Source organism: Marmota marmota, unplaced genomic scaffold (assembly GCF_001458135.2).
Source record: "Marmota marmota marmota unplaced genomic scaffold, marMar, whole genome shotgun sequence".
In the NCBI taxonomy this organism is placed as follows: domain Eukaryota; kingdom Metazoa; phylum Chordata; class Mammalia; order Rodentia; family Sciuridae; genus Marmota; species Marmota marmota.
In genome coordinates, this window is record NW_026000211.1 from 32,085,683 (window position 1) to 32,105,372 (window position 19,690).

A 19,690-nucleotide genomic window follows, 5' to 3' on the forward strand; every position below is an offset into this window, starting at 1 on the left:
AAAAAAAAAACTTAGTGTCTATTGATTAATAAATGGATAAAGAAAATGTGGTCCATAAATACAAGGAAATACTGTTCAGCCTTTAACATGATGAAATTCCATCACTTTCAACCACATGGATGAAACTGGAGATCATTATGTTAAATGAAATAAGCCAGACACACAAAAAAACAAATACCACATGATTCCACTCATATGTGTAATTTAAAAAGTTGGTGGGTGGATAGGTATTAGGGAATATAGTACTGACATATTTAGAACATTATGATTGCCTTATTATAGATGAAAGAGAGGGAGATACCAGAGATGATTTACACATTTCTGGTAGAAGATGGAGATTGTGTGGGTGACAGGATAATTCACTATGAGAGGGATTTTAGGATTAAGTATTAGAAATTATAAATCTAGTTTACCTATTGCTGTATAATAGGAAAGAGAAATTCAGAAGCTGTTGGACAGCAGTATCTATTTTAAACAGGACCCAAGTAAACCACTGGATATGTTCTAAGCCATAATATATGTTTTGCCTAGTGTAGTCCTTATCTTCGAATTAGAAATTTTAAAACAAATAGTTTCATTCTTCTAGATTTATTTTTTTTACTTAGTTTATTCTTACATGGTTTTTCAGTTGGGCATTTCACTATACAAATCTATTTTTGAGCATTCAGAATTTGTACTTTCTTAATATTCTGAATTTTAATCTGTACTTGCTACACCTTCTGATTGCATGTTGCTAAAAACCACTTAGGTATGACTACAGAGAATAAAGAAAGTATTTTGCAATGGAACATGTGGAAGTTTTGCAAAGTAGAATCAGAATTAAATATGGCTTGCGCACCTTGCAGGCTTATTTTAAGTCTGAACACAGATAACGTAAGGGGAAAACATTTGACAAATGTAAAATGCAATGGAAAGACAATATTTAGTATTCTCTTCCTCTAGATATTTGGAGGTCAGAAATCTCTCCTTCTTTTTGACTGTGTAATTACATCAAACTAATGTAATACTTTAAACATGGAAGGAGAAATTGAGATTGTAATCCCAAGGTCATATCCCTTTTCTTTTTTTTTCAATTTTAGACTGCTTAGTTGATCTCCTTAGCTCTTTCCTAAATGTTTCCCAAGAAATATAAGCTAAGCAAATCTAAATAACTAAGTAAATATAGTACAAAATAAAACACCAAAATAACAACAACAAAAAATCTTGTATAACATTCTAAGTGTTGAGAAAGATGGTTTCGTGAGCACAGCTGTCTTTTAATCCCACTTAACCACCTAAGAACACGTCTTGGGGCTGTAGTATTTGTTCACTCAAGAACCCATACACCCTGTACAGGACTCTCTCCTTGTGTCGGACTACCTGTTCCTATTTTAGACTCACCTGGTACTTTTTTTTCTGTCTGTGGTGCTCAGGCCCCCAGATTTCAATATTTCAGACTTCTCAATGGGAGGGGAAGAGACCTTCTACTGCAATGTTAGAAAGATAAAATTGCTCTCTATTGGCAGCCCTGAGTGGGAGTGTAGGGATCCACTTACTATGGAAACTCATGTGTACAATTGGATCTAATATTGTTTAGTCTTTATGTGAATAAAATAAATTCTCCATCCAATGCTTGACCATGTTGTATCACAGATACCAAAACGTGGATAACCTTGGTGACACAGATGCCAAGATGTAGTAGGCAAGAGTGTCTACACATCTATTCTTGGTGGTTGGCATGGGGTGGTTTCTGCTGTCCTACATGAAATTGGAGACCTCCCTATCTTTGGGAAACCATCCTGCTCCACATTAGCTTCTGTTTTGCATTACTTTTCTTCCCTGTGCCTGTATCCAAACAAGATTTACGGACATTCTATGTTCTGTGTTGTCATCACCCTAAGTCTTTTTCATGTTTTCAACTATGCATGCACTTATCATATATAAAAATGAGACTAGGTTAATAATATGATCACAACTTGACAAGTTTTCTAATCTATGATCAAATGTCTAGTATGTATATTCCTAAATATATAGATAGAATTTATTTGTTTCCATTTGGTGAGTCAAAATGATTCAATAAACATTGACTGATCATATCCTTTATGCTAGGAATATAGATAGATTTTATGCTACACTTATTCAGAGAAATATATAATACAACATAACAACATATTTTTATATAATATAGCAGTATATTTTTAATTACATCATCCCTCATTGTTTAAACACATTGTTTTTTCCCTTATTTATACCCATAGTATTATTTCCATTCTTAACAAAATTATATGTTCAAATTTTATTGACCTCTTTTTAAATTTTATTTCTCCCATTATATGGGAAATAAGTTTCATCAAAGGTATGCATGTAACTATAAGCATCAAGTGTCCCTTATGTGCCAAATAAGATACTAACATGCATATAGTACTAAGAAAGAAATAAATGCTCAATAAATTGCTGTTGAGAGCAAATAACAGTACAATTGGGTGGGTTAAGAGACAAGAGAGTCCTTACTCCTTCTTTCTGAAGAAGACAGCAGAATTTTTGAGAATGTCAAATGTGTTAATTTAATAAACACACTTAATTCTATTTTCTCCCTTCTATTATATTTTCCTTTTTGTCATTTTGAATACTTCTTATAGCAAAGAAATCAAACTGCTATATCACAAGACAAAATGGAAGTTAGTTTCTTGCAGCATGTAAAGATAAATTATGATAAATTATGTTTGCTAGTCTAATTCTGAAAAGAATTTGAAAAAATTACAAAATGGGCTGCCTAAGATAAGTTTTTCATCATATTTTGTATCTCCAAGATAAACAGAGATTTTGAATTTTCTTTATAAAATCAAACAAGGCGCCAAGTATTTTTTTTTTATCTTTGGTTATAGAAATGACTATAATAATAAATAAGAATAAGGTAATAAAGAATAAGGTAATAAAAATAAACCAGTGTAATACCTTATGTGTTGCTACTGAAGACTACATAAAATATTTTAAATCTTAGTTCAATTAGCATCCCTAATCAAGAGTTTCTTGGTGGCCATAGAGCAGCACTGAAAGAGACTGTGGAACTTACATTCAAGTCCTCAAACATAAATCAGGGAACAAATGCCATTCCAAGCCCAGATTTCTGTGGCGTTTAGCCGAAATTCCAGCTTAAAATTTTTCTTGCCTTTTCCTCACCTAACAATTTTTAATTCCTTCATCTTCTATAGTATCACCACAATACAATTTGAAATTCTGTCAACAATATTGTCTGATTAAGACTTCTGAAGAAGGCACAAGTATACTTCTAGTATTATTTTAGCTAGGTTTATCTTTTTCAGAATTTGGTAGTGCACAAGAAAGGCCAGTCATTTCTTTCATCTGTTCCAAAAGATTGGAAGAATCAAATTTTAAGAATGGAAAGTGTTGCAAAAAGTACAATTTGGGGTTATCACCAAAAATGTGATGATTCACTTCTTAATTTAATTAAATCACTTGTTTGTAGTATTTTCACAAACACGTCAGGTTAATAGTTCAATTTTCACTCAAGCTAACAAAGGAATATGCTGCTTGATTTTAAAACATAGCTGAAAAGAATCCAACGTGATTCAATTGGACTTTTTTTTTTCCCATTCCCTCTAACTCATGATGAAACCTTGGCAGGTACTTAGTCTATAGCTGAGAGTTGGCCTGGTTCATCACCTGTCTCTTCCTTTGAGCTAGTATATCTGTAATTTTAGTATTTTTTTCCTCAAATTTCTGAGATTATATTTTCAGAGAAAGAGGCATTCCCACCCCCCAATCTTTTGTGTGTGTGTTGGGGGGGGGGCAGGGAGGAAGCAGGGCAACTCATTAAGGATGCCCATTTCCCAGAGTAGAGTGCTCATGAGTTCCCTTGTTAACAGAATTGGCCTACAACAGTCTCTTCTTAACCTGTGCTCCCACTTTCATTTCCTGTTATTTCTCCTGGTTCTTTCTTTCCCATCCCAGCACCTCCAGGGAAGCCTTTGTGTTTATAGAAATCCCTTCAGCACCTTATCATGACTTTCCCAGACTGCAATCTTGACCCCTCTAGCTACTCCACATAGTATTTTTTCTCTATGACACCTCAAATCACTCATCACTGCTGCATTTTATTTAATAGATCTTATCACTTTTAGCATACTACACATTTTATGCTCATTACCTTCCTGAAATGAAAAACCAGGTTTCTTATTATTGTCATATTATTTTATTTCTTCCTTCTTGCTGTGTTCTCACCATGAGGAACCCTGTAGGAACACAGGAAGACTCTCTCTCTCTCTCTCTCTCTCTCTCTCTCTCTATATATATATATATATATATATATATATATTATATATATAATATATATATGCACACATATATAATATATATATACTATATATTATATTTTTATTTTTTATATATTTATATTATATAGACTATATATCTATACTCTCTCTATACATAGTATATATATTTCTTATAGTTGGAGATGCTGAGAGTTTTTCTGCTCCTGTTAAGGAAAATCCTACCCAAACAAAATACATTTCTGTTTCTGTCTGTCCTTCTAAAAAGTGGATTAAAGCACTTTCCACTTGCTCTATGCAATTGCCCACTGGGGAGTCCCTACTCAATGTTGCACCAATAACTTTCTCTATTACATCACCCTCTCCCACTTGCAGTAATTCTTTGTTGGTTAATTCTGTGATCAATATAGTTTACTGATTCAAAATGGAGTTTTTGGAAGACAACTAAACTGCTCAGACAAGTTAGGAGGAAAAAAAATACCTATATTAGCTCATTCTGAAAATAAAATGCTTCTCTTTTTGAACCAGTTTATGCACTCTGAGTGATCTGCTTTCTCCTGTAATTTCAGGTTTCCTACCAGGAAAACACAAGGCCCCAACAGGAAATCTTTTACATCTCTGGAGGTCTCTGACAACTTTGGCTTCTCTTGGTGTAGAAATATTTCTAATGTTTGCAAACATGGTCTCCAGTGGTACAGACTTTGTTAAGTCCAGAACACCTCCAGATTTATCCTATATATATATTTTTTTTAATTGTAAACGAATGTAAGTCCTCCTTTCTGGGGAGTAGAGCACCCCACAGTTTTTAAAGTTCTGTTCTGATATTGGCATTTAGTAGTAGTACTGACAGCTTGATACTTTAGAAAAAAAAAATCTGCATCCTTGGTGGCGAATATTTGTAGCTTGCTCAAGTGAGGGAGGCTACAGCATCTTCTGATCTCATCATTAGCAATGAAGCAGGTAACCCACTTCCCACTTCAGTAAATTGGCAGATTGTGTCAGGAGTCTGAGTAGCAAGGTGGTAGCCTTGCCTTTATCTGTTTCAAGAATTAAGAGCATTTCAGCTCCCCCCTCCCACCCGCCACACTGTGACAGTGCAGCAGTGAGAAATCATAATAGAAAAAAAGACAGAGGGTTAATGATGAAAAGTCTCTCTCAAGTTACACAGAGATAAGTTTATAGCAGCAGACTTACCTGGGGATTGTTGAAGTGGCTACACCCGCCCGCACACTTGTGTGCACATGCGCACCGCGCACACATATATCTATTCTTTTTGGTCATCATTTACTTTATACTTCCAAATACGAGCCTTCCTAAAATATCAATCAATTTATTATATATGTTTTTGATATTTTAAATGTCCCAAGATTCTATCAACAAAGTGTCCTTAAAAAAAATCCTCTCCTCTCAGCACTTGGATCAACTGTCAGAATTTTATGAGAAAAATTTATATAAAATGTATATATATATGTGTTCATATATAAATGTATATGTAAACATAAGAAAGAAAGGGTTTTTAGAAGCACTTAAATAAAATCCAGTTAGCTATTTGTTTATATATTTTGTAACGATGTCCAAATGAGTGAATTTTTGCTGTAATGTTTATTCACACTGTGCATACCAAAATAAATAAATAAAACACATTTGTGTCCTCCTAAAAAAATTGAAGACTCATATTAGAGGACTTACCAGCCAATAAAACACATAATGATCAACACATAAATGAAGTAGAGTTCCCAACACTTCATATCATTTTGGGAGAAGACTTAGCCCATCCAAGCAGGCATCCTTCTGAGAGCTTTGTATTAAACCACCCTTCACCTGCCTCTGTAGTCATCAATCTCCAATGCTCAAAATGTCCTTTTTATGAGTGTGCCATATTCCCCACATCCTTGCCAACACTTATTGTTTTTTGTATTCTTAATAGCTGCCATTCTGACTGGTGTGAGATGAAATCTTAGAGTAGTTTTGATTTGCATTTCTCTAATTGCTAGAGATGTGGAACATTTTTTCATATATTTGTTGATTGATTGTATATCCTCTTCTGAGAAATGTTCAGTTACTTGGCCCATTTGTCGATTGGGTTATTTGTTATTAGGGTGTTAAGATTTTTGAGTGTTCTGTCTGATGTGCTTCTAGTAAAGATTTGCTCCCTTTCTGTAGGCTCTCTATTAACCTCACTGATTGTCTGGTGGGACTGAAAATTGGTAGAGCCTATATGGAAAGCAGTACGGAGATTCCTTGGAAAACTTAGAATGGAACCACCATTTGACCCAGCTATCCCACTCCTTGCTTTATACCCAAAGGACTTAAAAACAGCATATTATAGAGACACAGCCATATCAGTGTGTATAGCAGCACAATTCACAATAGCTAAATTGTGGAACCAACCCAGATGCCCTTCAGTAGATGAATGGATTGAGAAACTTTGGTATATATACATAATGGAACATTACTCAGCATTAAAAGAGAATAAAATTATGGCATTTTCAGGTAAATGGATGGAGTTGGAAAACATAATGCTAAGTGAAGTAAGCCAATCCCAAAAAACCAAAAGCTGAATGTTTTCTTTGATATGAGATACTGACTCATAATGGTGATGGGGGCGGGGGGGGCATGGGAGGAATGGAGGATCTTTAGATAGGGCAAAGGGGAAGGAGGGGAAGGGAGGGCACAAGTGGGTAGCAATGATGGTGGCATGAGATAGACATTATTACCCTGGGTAAATGTATGAAGACATGAATGGTGTGAAAGTACTTTGTGTACAATCAGTGACTTGAAAAATTATGTTCTATATGTGTAATATGAAATGAACTGCATTCTGCCATCATATATAACAAATTAGAATAAACAAATAATTTAATTTAAAAACTGTCCTTTTTAGATTAATTTTCCTTCCTAGTAATAAAAGGTAAGGATGTCTTTCATATATAAGTAAAGGATAAAACTTAAATTTCATCTCTGATTAGATTACAGGCCTCAATAAAAGCATTTAACAAAACCAGGTATAGTTGTTCCTGTAAACCTAGCAATAGAGTCTGAAATGCAATCTTTTCAGGAATCCCATTTGCTTTACTCATACTTATGGCATAGATCATGGTCTGCTTTTCCTTTCCCCTCTTCCCTCTCCCCATGAAGTTCCTGATTCTAGACCAGCTGCACTTACATTGATTTCTATCTGTTCCTTAGATGTGCCAAGTTCATTGTTATCTCAGGATCATACCTTTGCTTTTTTCCTCACTTTTAATATTTCTCATAGATCTTTGCCTGGCTACCCCTACCTTTTAGGTAAGAGCTCAGAGATCATATTTCCTGAGCACACAGGCAAAACATTATTCTGTTGTATTTCCTAAAGGGGTTCTTCTCACTGTCCTAAAATATGGACTATTTGTACTCTTGATTTTTTCTTGTCACTTCGAGTTAGAAATCTGTTCTAACTCTAAATCAGGATATTCGCAGGGGCTAGAATAGTGTGGGTATATTAATACATAATTGAGAATTTATTCACTAATTTAAATATAGTAGAGCTCAATAAAAACAAAATCTGTATCTTCTATCAGTTATCATCCAATGATAAATCATAACCACTTGAATAAAATTATTTTAAATTTAAATGAGTGACTGGAAAACACCAATAAAAATTATAATTTTACAAAAACCATATGGAGAACTCTTCAGTTTCAGGCTCCAGTGTTTTCTCCTAAATTTTTCGTTGAATTCTTCCTAAAAACCTTCGTGCTAATCTGCATAAAAATATGGAGGCACCATACTATCTTGATACATTATTCAGTTAAGAAAATAAAATTATGTCTCCTCTAGATCCATTTACCTGGGTTGGGAGAATTAAAGATAACATAACCTGGTCCTCCCTTTTCTTTACATTTTAGAGATGATTTGCATAATATTCAGAGCTACAATATTTTGAAATCTATAACTGCAGGGTTTTTTTTTTTAATAAAAATAGACATTTTAAAGTATCCCTTTAGGGCTGGGGATGTGGCTCAAGCGGTAGCACGCTCGCCTGGCATGCGTGCGGCCCGGGTTCGATCCTCAGCACCACATACAAACAAAGATGTTGTGTCCACTGAAAACTAAAAAAATAAATAAATATTAAAAAAAATCCTCTCTCTCTCTCTCTCTCCCCTCTCTCTCTATCTTAAAAAAATAAATAAATAAATAAAGTATCCCTTTAAAAAATGATGAATAGTATACTATCGCAATTAAACCCTCCTTGAAAAAAGTACAAGACATAATTCCAGGGACAAAATCATGCCTTTGTAAATTCATAAAATGAGTCAGTTTCAGCTGAAGGGTACACACAATCCAAGGATCCCTATGCCAAGTCCAGTGCTCATCCCCGCAGACCATACTGCTGTGTAATAATGATATTGGAAAAAGGACAAGTGAGGGCAAAAGTGATGGTGGCTTCTAATTCAGCCTTGGCTGATGAGCTAAATGAACTGGCAGTACTTATAGGAGAGGGACCAAGAAGAGTAGTAAGAGCCAATTTTCTGTGCAGACTAATACAACAATTTCTTTAACAGAGGAAATTGGTTGAAAGTTCTTGTCTCCATTTTCAAACGCCCTTTTTCCAGTGCTTTCCAAGAGCAGTTTGCCTTTGTGTATTCTATTTGCTGAAAAGTTTAATAATAGGAGGAACCCCAGCAAAGTTTCAATAGTGTCCTCAGCACTAAAGTCTGGTTTGATGAACACTGGCATGTTTTTGATCCCCTGCATTAATGGTGTGACAATAACCAAGGGTTTCTGGGCACAGTCCTGGCAGGGCAGGCTGTGTGGCTAGGCCCATGAACTCTGATTCTGTATCACACCTGCAGCACCAAGACAGAGAGCTTGAAATAAGAGATTAGGTGGGAGCTGGAAATAAGTGGTAAGGTGGTGAGGACTGGGAATTTAGTCCCACTTAATTTTCTGGTTAATCTATCATAAATTAATGTTAGACAAAGGCACTTAGGCACTGTTCTTTTGAATCTCCTCTCCCTTGGTTAGAACCAGAGACGCATTTGGGCAAGTATGTTTAATGGCTTGTATTTATTCCAGTTGCTTTTCATGGAAAACACCATCACCATGTTATTTTTTTATTATTATTCTTTAGAAAAGACTTACTACTTTGACAAATTTCTAACTAATGATATAATTACTTCATTAGGTAGCATAATTAGAAATTACTTGAAGTATAAAGAGTTCCTGGTAAAGAAATGCTTAATTTACTAAATAATTTCGACTCAAATGATTATTAAGTTAAAATCAGAAGTTGCTGAAAACCTCAAGTAATGGTTTTTACCAGTGCTACATGATAGAGTAATTGCTCAATTAGCAATTAGTTACAAACAGCAGTGCCCTTTATTTTTACTTAAAATAAGTAAGTCAATTTCCACACTTCAAAATCGAATATTAATTAGATGGGAAGGTAAGAAAAAAACACTATACCTTGTTAGAAGAAACTATAGTCACACAGAAGCCCTGTAGGTTCTTATGAATTGGGTACAGAAATAGAGACTTTTCCTATTAAGCCTTTACAGGCATGGGTGAGACAGAGAGAAATTCTGATATAAGCTCAATATTTATGACCACTTTTTTTTCCATACAAGAGATTGAGCCCAGGGGCACTTAACCACTGAGCCACACCCCCAGCCCTTTTTAATTTTTTTTTTATTTTGAGACAGGGCCTCACTAAGTTGCTGAGGCTAGCCTTGAACTTGTGATCCTCCTGCCTCAGCCTCCAGAGCCACTGAGATTACAGGTGCACACCACTACGCCTGGCTTTAAAACTGTCTCTGATTTTTTGGTGGTGTCAGGGATTGAATGCAGGGCCTGGTGCCAGCTAAGCAAGTTCTCTGCTACTGAGCCATATCCCCAGCCCTCAGATGACTCTTAATAAAGTTTACTAAATAAATTTTCATTTTGTAGGAGTTACAAGGGTACTATCCATGTCTTTCAATTTTTTAAATCATTAATCTTTTTAAATAACGATGACTATATTTCTTGAGACTACACTTTCATTTTTATATAATGATGCTTCTCATTTTATACTGAGGCATTAATAATAATTCTTTTCCCCCTCCCTTTTGACATTAGTTTATATAGTGAGTGAGAAAGTTAGGGCACAGTCCATACTGTGGCCCTAAAATATTATTTTCCTTCTTGCAACTCACCTACCATGTGCTTTAATTAAGCGATTTTTTGTTTCTTCATTTCTTTTTTGTCTGCATTGTTTAGAAAGGTAGTGAATATTGTGAAGGGAATGAAGATTTGCAGACTGGTAGATAAATGCTTCATTGGTTCAAATCATGACTCTACTCTGTCCCTCTAGCTGTGAGACAACAATTCACTTTCACTACCTCAGACCCTTCCTGCATCATAAAAATGAGGTTCAGTGGGCTCTCTCCTGAGGAAATGTTGGGATTAAGTGAAATAATGAATGATCTGCTGCCACACATAGAACATTCAAGACATGCCTCTCACACTTTCTGCTCAACACAGATGTAGCTTCCCAACTAGAGCAAGGGTTGAAGTAGATGTGGAATAATCATACAACTGTAATGTGTAGAAGATTTTTTTTTGTACTCGAGTACAGTATATTTTTTTAATATTTAGCATTTCTCTTCTATGTTCACATTTTTTGCTTTGATAACAAATTAATTTCATGAATGATATTTGCAGGATAAGACTGAGGCAAATAGATACATTTTCCTAATATTAGAAATAGTAAGAGAAAAACAGATGTATACACTACTAAATACATTTTTTCTGTCTTAGTTCATTTAAGTTATATCACAATAAAATACCTTAGACTGGTAATGTGTAAACCATAGGAATTTATTGATACGTTTCTGGATGTTGGGAGCTCTCACATCATAGTGCCAGCATATTCGGCATCTGATGAAGGCCTGTTCCTTATATATTTTGCTTTCTATTATATTCACAGGGTGGAAGGACAAAGGGGGACTAACACACTCACGCAGGCATCTTTTATAAGGGTAGTAATATCAACCCCTGCCAAGGTCCTTCTCTTTACATCACCACCCTGGGAGTTATATTTCAGCATGTGAATTGCAGAAGGGCACATATAATCAGAGGATATCACATCTATTTATAAAAATAATAATCTTTATAGAATAGGAGCAAGATAAGTCCAGAGATAACTGCATGGTGCTTCCAAGTCCCTGCTGTGAAGCCAAACATGTGACTCCTCAGACAGTCATGCAGAGCCATGGAGACTCCTTATGAGCATATATATTTAATAAGATTGTTTACTGTATTCTTAATCCATATCTGTTACAGGTTATGTTCCCCTAAAATAAATGTTGAAGTTCTAACCATAGAACTTCACAATGTTTCCTTATTTGGAAATGGGCTGAGTGCAGACATAGTTAGATGAGGTCACACAGAAGTAGGGCAGGCTCCAAATCCATTATGACAAGTGTCTTCATAGCAGGACACAGAGAAAGACACAAAGACATCATTTGACGGTAAAAGCAGAAATTGGCGTGACACATAAGGAATGGCAAGGATTATTTGCTACCACTCAAAGTTAGGCAGAAGCAAGCAAGAATTCACCCAGTCTCAGAGAGAGTATAGCCTTGCTGACACCTCGATTCCTGGCTTCCAACTTCTAGAAATGTGAGAGAATAAATTTCTGTTATTTTAACTGAAAACTCCCCTTGTAGTAATTTGTTAGAGAATGCCTAAGAAATTAATGCAACATTATATCAGAAAAAAATAAAGGAAACCAGTAAAGTAATTCATTAAAATTGGGTAGGGGTTGGGGTTGTAGCTCAGTTTGCCTAGCACATGTGAGGCAGTGGGTTCCATCCTCAGCACCCCATAAAATAAATAAATTAAATAAAGGTATTGTGTCCATCCATAACTAAAAAATGACTTCTACGAGGAAGAGTAACTGTCATTACTTTATAATCAGAGTACCTTGGAAATGAAACCCAAAGTTATCATTGCTCTCTATAAACCTCCTGAGGTCAAGGACTATATTGTTTACTATCTATCCTCAGGCCTTTGAATAATGCTTGTTATATTGTAGGTGTTTACTGAAGAAACAGAGGAAGAACTGAAGATGGGGAAAGGGAAGAAGGAAGAAAGAAAAACTAGGAAAAGGAAAAGTAGAAAGAGAAATAAACTGTTTTAAGTCTCCTATGACAATAAAGATAGAACTCATCAAAACTGGAGAGTAAATTTTAGTTGTTGGAAAGTATTGACATATCATCCCCCAAAAAGACCAACTCAATAAAACATTACTATCTCTAAACCTATCCAAAGGTTATAATTATTATTAGAAAAGAAATATGGCATTGGCATTTATATTTGATTTCTAAACATTTGTGCTAAAATTAAATGCATTCTTTGGGAGAATTAACTTCAAAATGGAAACAAATATTATTATGAATTATGTATATGTCAAAATATTTATACATTGGGATTGTGATAGGGATACTTAGTTTGTGTTACCTTCTGTCACTACCAACTGGTTTGATGATTGTTCGCAACCTTGAAAATCAAGTTTATTGGTATTTATTATTTAATGTGTGTATAAATTTCTTCAGCCTTGAAATTGTTTGTTTTTAAAATGAAACAGTATATCAATTTCTGCCTTTGTTTGAAGTTAAAATACATTTACCTCATTTTCTAAACTGCTGTGAATGGAAGGTAACACACACACACACAAACACACACACACAGAGATATATATTTCACTGTTTATAATGTCTTCCATATGTTTAATTACCTATTCTAATAAAATAAGAATATTGAATAGTCTTTAAATATTGAACTTGATTTCCATTACCAAATATTCTCACTTTTTAATTTATTCTGATTTATCTTTAATTACTTTTGACTTCCTGAGTTAAGTTAATTTGCTCATTTGTATGAGAGGCTGGTGGGTCCAAAAGGTAGAGTCAAGGCACCAGTTAGATGCTCTGTATGGAGGGGCCCCATACATTTCTCACTGAGTTCCTTTCACCAAATGAAGTGGGCAGGTAAGTTATATTTGTTTTTTTAGCATAAACATGGTCTTCAGGGCAGCAACAGAGGTTGAGACTCTCAATGAAGAGATGCCAGTTCAGAAACAACAAACAAGTGGACATGATTTATAAAAAAAAAAAACTAACAAACCAGGTCAAGTGAGTCTGATAAGTATTTTGCAGGGTTTTTTGTTCTTTGTTTTTTTTTTTTGTTTGTTTGTTTTTTAATTTATTAACTCAGAACATGAGTCTCAGTCTCAAGGTTAGCCCCCAAATTCTCAAGTATATCACATACTGACCAAAAATCAATGTTCTCATTTGGATAATGCTGAGTTTCTCTCATTCACTTAATCCATCTTTCTCTGTTCATACTCCATTCCATAGGATTTCTAGTATTTCAGAATAACAACAGTAATAACCAAAGATATTATCTAGTATTTTACAGACATTATAAAAATCTTCAAGGAAACTGTATAAAGAAGTCAAATTTATTTTTTGTTTATAAATGAAGAATTTGGTGTTCTGTAGGTACTTGAAGTTGGTAAAAAAAAAAAAAAAAAGAATTAATTGGCTACTTTGCAATTAATTGATGATCCAGACAATCTAAATCCAGTTCAAGAGAGTACAAAGTGAACACTGAGTACTATGTAAAGATGGGCCAGGCATGGGGGAAGATAAATGAAGCCACCAGCACATCTTTTCCATGTGCAGATTATAGTAGAATCATTAGTTGCCTAAAGAGATCTAATAATGCTACACCATTTCAGTAGGATGCAATTTAATAATGATTATAACCCTAAATATTAGCATGTTAAAAAATGTTACTCTTTTAAGCAACTGATTATGAAACACTTACTGTATGCCTTATACTGTTCTCAGTGACTAGAATATTCACTCTTTTAATCCTCATAAACTGACAAATAAATAACTATGATCTTTCTTATATTGGAGAGAAAACACAGTCACCAAGAGGGTATAAGATGGCTCAAAATCACACCTCTGGAATATAATATCAGAGGTCTACTGCCAGGCAGCCTGACTCCAGAGACTAACCTAACACACTGCACTGTCCTTGCTGGGCTGAGGCCCTGCCTATGTAAACGCTTATCCTTTTGAGGTAATGTACACAATTATCCAGCTTTAACCATACAAGAACACTGAGTATCAAAATCACTGCCACTCTCATCCACTTTTCACCATCTCAGGCCTTCTTCATCCTTGTTTAATGAGCATTTACCTAGGGGTACTGTCATGGACACATTGCTTTCCACATGTGTGTGCAAATTAAGTTTCCTTAACTGCATGAAAGAGCAATGGGGTATGTAGAGAGGACAGAGTTAAATAGGCTATTAACCAACCCAGCTATTTTAAAAAGCAGACAGCCCCTCCAGATAAACACGTACACTCCCTGAGTAATAGAACTTATTAGTGAATTTATGATTGATTATAAATATATTTTTTTAAAAGTGAAAAAAATGTGTATTAGATATAGAGAAGTTTAAGAATAGATTTGTCTTTCAAGGAAATTCTTCATTCCTTTATATTCAGCATAAATACTTTTCTATTACATACACATTCCTACTTTCTTTAGTTATACTATTTCTCTCCGGAAACGGAACTAATATCTACTAAATGCCCAGGATGTAGAAGTTATTTCACATATGGCTTCTAACAATGCCTCATAAATATTATCCTCATTTTATATATTAAGAAATGAGACATTGGGATGTTAAGTTACTTTCCCAAAGTCACAGAGATATTTGTTTAACAGGGGAAAGGGGAATCTAACCCAGGTGTCTCTCTCCAGTGTATTTGGCTGACTTTAAAAAAGAACAACACAAAAGTACAGTAATTGAAATAGACTTCTGGAAGTATACATTCAGTGATGAAATTATGAAGCCTATATTGCTTTTTAAGACAACTTCCCTATTAGTCATGTGTAAATACATTACTCTACTATATTTATTAATAACTTTTAATTCCCTAAGCAGTGTTTAGTACTTAACATTCAGTACTTTTTCGTTTACCTACCAGGTCACAATTGGCATTTTCCTTTTGTAATTGAGTTAAATCTGAGATTTTCTCCTTTTACCTCTGCAATTTGTGCTCAGGAAGAAAACAAATAAATCTAGCAATATTCATAGTACAGTGTGAGAAGCTCCATGAGTAGTCATTTCTTTGTACCATTGCTAGGCACTCCTGGACTCCTCTGAGAATGTTCTGAAACACACAGGGATGATCCTCTCCCAACTCTATTATTACTATATCACCTTTTTTCATTAGCGATGGTCTTAGAGATTCAGAGTGGGGTCATCTGGCCCCCTGGGTCAATCATGTGTTTTGAAATTTTAATATGAGAAACATAGAGACTAAGAATTGTTTAGATTCCCGATCATGTTTGATTGACTTTTTTGGCTGTTTAACTCATACACCCCTGCTGCAGGGTTCCCCAGAGCAGTGCTGGCACCTGTTTTCCCAGTTGTTTGGTTTTAAAGGTCATTCTTGGCTTCCATGAGATTTGTACGTTTTTTCCTAATTCCTTTAGTTTTGACTCTATTGAGCTAGAGTTTTCTTTTACTTCTCATTAAAAGCATATTTACTCATATGTAATCACAATTTTACAAATGAGGGAGAAATTTCCCCAAATTAGAAGCATCCATAATGGGAAGAAAGCCCCCACTAGTAAATTTAGTTTTCACTTTTCAACGTTGCTTGGTATTTCTTGATAATGCCTTCATTGCTTGCTACACACAGGTTTTCTATTGCTACTATAACAAATCACCAGAAACTTGGAGGCTTATAACAGCATAATTTTATTTTTTCATGTTTTGGAGTATATAGATTCCTAAGGCTTCAGGGGAGAAATTAATTTTCTTCTGCCTGTTTTCCTTAGAGAATGATCACTATCTCCATCAACCATTGGTTTCTTCTTTGTATTTATTTATTTTCTAATTTTGATTCTCATGCCTACCTTCTATAAAGAGTTTTGCAATTACATTGTGTCCAACAGCTAGTTTAGGATTATCTCCTCATCTGACCATTATTAACTACTGAAGATTATTAACTTTACATATGCAGTGTCCCCTTGACTAGAAAAGAGAAGATGTACAGTGGTTCTGGAACACAGGGTGTGGATATCATTTGGGGTCATATTGATTATTTGAGGGTTATTATTCAATTTACCATACTCTAAATTAGATATTATTGCACTAATGGTTAAAAGCCCCTTGGGCAGTAATATTTTGCACTGTTTACTCATCAGTCCTTATTAGATAAGTAAATCTTCCTGAGATTCCATCAAAAAAGGATTGTGCCTTCTGTGTTCACCATGAGTTCTAAGAGGGAAGGATCCTACAATAACATAAGCTTCATGATTTGACTGTCACTCCATAGTTAACAAGATACCATCTCTTTCTGCCTATTTTATAGACAAGTATGGAAAATCAAGTAGGGTGAGAACCCTGGCAATTTGAATACTTCACTTACTCAGCCAAGATGATTTAAAAGTTGATCTTTACTTTGTATCACTTTTCACAATATAAAAATAACAACTAATATTTTGGGGGAAAATGCTGGATTTGGAGAAACTGATATAAATGAAGTGATATCCTCAAGTTATAAGATTGTTTAGGAGTTTTCACAAGTTGTTAATTGGGTAAATTCTTGTGAATACAATTCTTTTTTTTTTTTTTTAGAGAGAGAATTTTTTAAATATTTATTTTTTTTTTAGTTCTCGGCGGACACATCTTTGTTGGTATGTGGTGCTGAGGATCGAACCCGGGCCGCACGCATGCCAGGCGAGCGCGCTACGGCTTGAGCCACAATTCTTATCTCATTTCAATAATGTTGTTTTTGTCCTCCAAAAAGCAGCTTTATCCAAGACAAATCCAACATCACTCATATATAACACTTGTATAATGATGAAACAGCAACATTAACCCTGTGAGGTGATGCCATGGAGGAAATATTATGTACTCAGATATTCATAAACACAGCTTGTAGTTAATTTTTTTATAATAGAAAAGATATTTTGGATCTTTGTTCCAATGGAAATCAGTATCAATGTCATTTGAAGTTTGGTGAACCCAAGTAATTAAGGCCCATATGCTCTGATTGACCCCTCCATCTGCACACTGTCAAACACCCCAGATTGTCAACATTTGTTTACAGAAACCCTGATCAGAGAGGTGCATAACCCCTGGGTTTTAATACCTACAATTGTCAATCATTACAAACAGAGATGCAACACCAGTGACCCTTGTGAAGCAGAATTAGCTCTGACAGATTTGATAATGGTGAAATATCCCAGGGTCTGTGGTTATCACCACCATGAACATTTACTTTTTTAACTACCACCCCACAAATGCTGTTAAATGCAGATGCAGCAGCAGCACCTCTCTCTGGTTTATTTTCTTCACTAGAATGAAAAGGGACTTTGAGGCCACGCTCTGATTCAGAAGCAATACTCACTTTCAACCATTTAAATACTACATACACTGATCAAATAATATAGCTCCTTCAAAGGGCACATCAAAATGAGATGGTAGAAAAGAATCTAAGATTTCTAATAAGATAAAAATGACTCAAATCCTTTTTTCCATCCTTTTTTTTTTTTTTTTTTTTTTTTGGCCTTGTGCTCTGTACAGGTCACTTAAATTGCTGAGTTTCAGGTGCCATATAAAAGCTTTAAGAATAATGCTTATGCATTTTCAATTCATTTGGACCGACACAAGGAATGCATTGCTGCATCAAATGGTAAAACTGTAGTTTATTTTGTAAGAAACTGCCAAACTGTCTTCCAAAGTGGCTATATCATTTTGCTTTTCTGCTAGCAATAAACAAGATTTCCTATTCCTCTGCATTCTCATCAGCACTTGGTCGTTGTCAGTGGTCTGTATTTTGTCACTAAAATAGGTATGCTGTGACATTGTATTGTTTTAAATTGCAATCCCCCAATAAAATATGATGTTGAAGTTAAAAAAAAATAATGTTGAGTTGATAATATTTGTTGAGCACTTTCTCCAAACATATATGGTTTCATCAGCATTAATTAATCTTAAAATTATTTTGAGGTAGGTACTAGTGTTATCAACATTTATCAGTGAGGAAACTGAGGCTTAAACAAGTTAACTACATTACTTAGTCTTGTAATAGATAATGACACTTCAATGAATATAGATTCAACTGAGTTTCAACATAGTAACTTTAAAATGAATTTCAAAATAAAAAATGGATCTAAAGATGTGAAGTATTTCTTTCACAGGCAATACATCAAAACAAATAAAGATTTGAAGTGGTGCACATTGCAGAGAACATGGCATAGATATGGATATTAGGTGATCTGTATTTCAAACCTCGTGATAAGGACTATACATATACATAATGGTATGTACATATATTACACAGATTAAATTATATGTGTGTGTGTGTGTGTATACTATTGTGGGATTTTCCATGTGAATTAATAAGTCAATGAATGTGAACACTAAGGTGCAGGTTGTATGGTGCATTATAAATGTCAGATATTAGAAAACCAAGTAGACATTATTCCAAATTTTGCCTTTGTTTTTAATTACTTAATCAATTCTGTTTTGTCATCCCTATATGAGGATCTTAGTATGGTTTGCTGATATATCCAATTAGGCAACATTACAAGGTATTAGTAGCCCAGTGCTTGGGATAGATTCTGATTTTTTAAACTTCTGTTCCTTCCTTTTCAAAACAGCACTCATGTATTACAATGCAATGAACCTTTTGTCTTAGTGGGTGATGAAGGGTCTCCAGATGTAAACAGGGATGAGAACATATGTTTCCTCCCTAATGTGACAAATATGTGTTGAGCACTTGCCTTGTGCACGTTTGGTACTCTGAAATGACATTTAATGATAAGCAAGATAGACAAGGTTCATGGAATTTACATCCATGATGAAGATAAAGAGGGATGGAAATATAAATGTGTGTGGAGTGCTAAAAATTCAGAGAGAGTAGGATGCAGTAGCACTTTAAGAAAGGGTTTTTGGAGGGAGGGTAGCTGTTTATAACCCCTCTTGAGAAACTGTTTTTTTTTTTCCTATTCCTTCCATCTTAAATAAATATACATTCACTTGAAAGGTTTTTGTCAGAGTAAAAAATTATGAAATAACACAGAAGCACGCTTGTGTGCACACACACACTCCAGCTTGTTTAAAGTTCCTACATGAGTGTCCCTCTTATTTGACTGCATATTTGGAAGTGTTTTATTATTTAATTAATAGTTATTACTAAACTATTTTATAGAGTTCTCACAGCTCGAACATCCAGCAGTAAAGAGTGAGTGACTGTCTCAACTGGTCCACTGGCAGTGAAAGGAATAGGTGTATTAGACTTTTAAATGTTTGCCTACATGATAGGTAAATGTGTACCTTTGAGTTATTTTGATTTTAC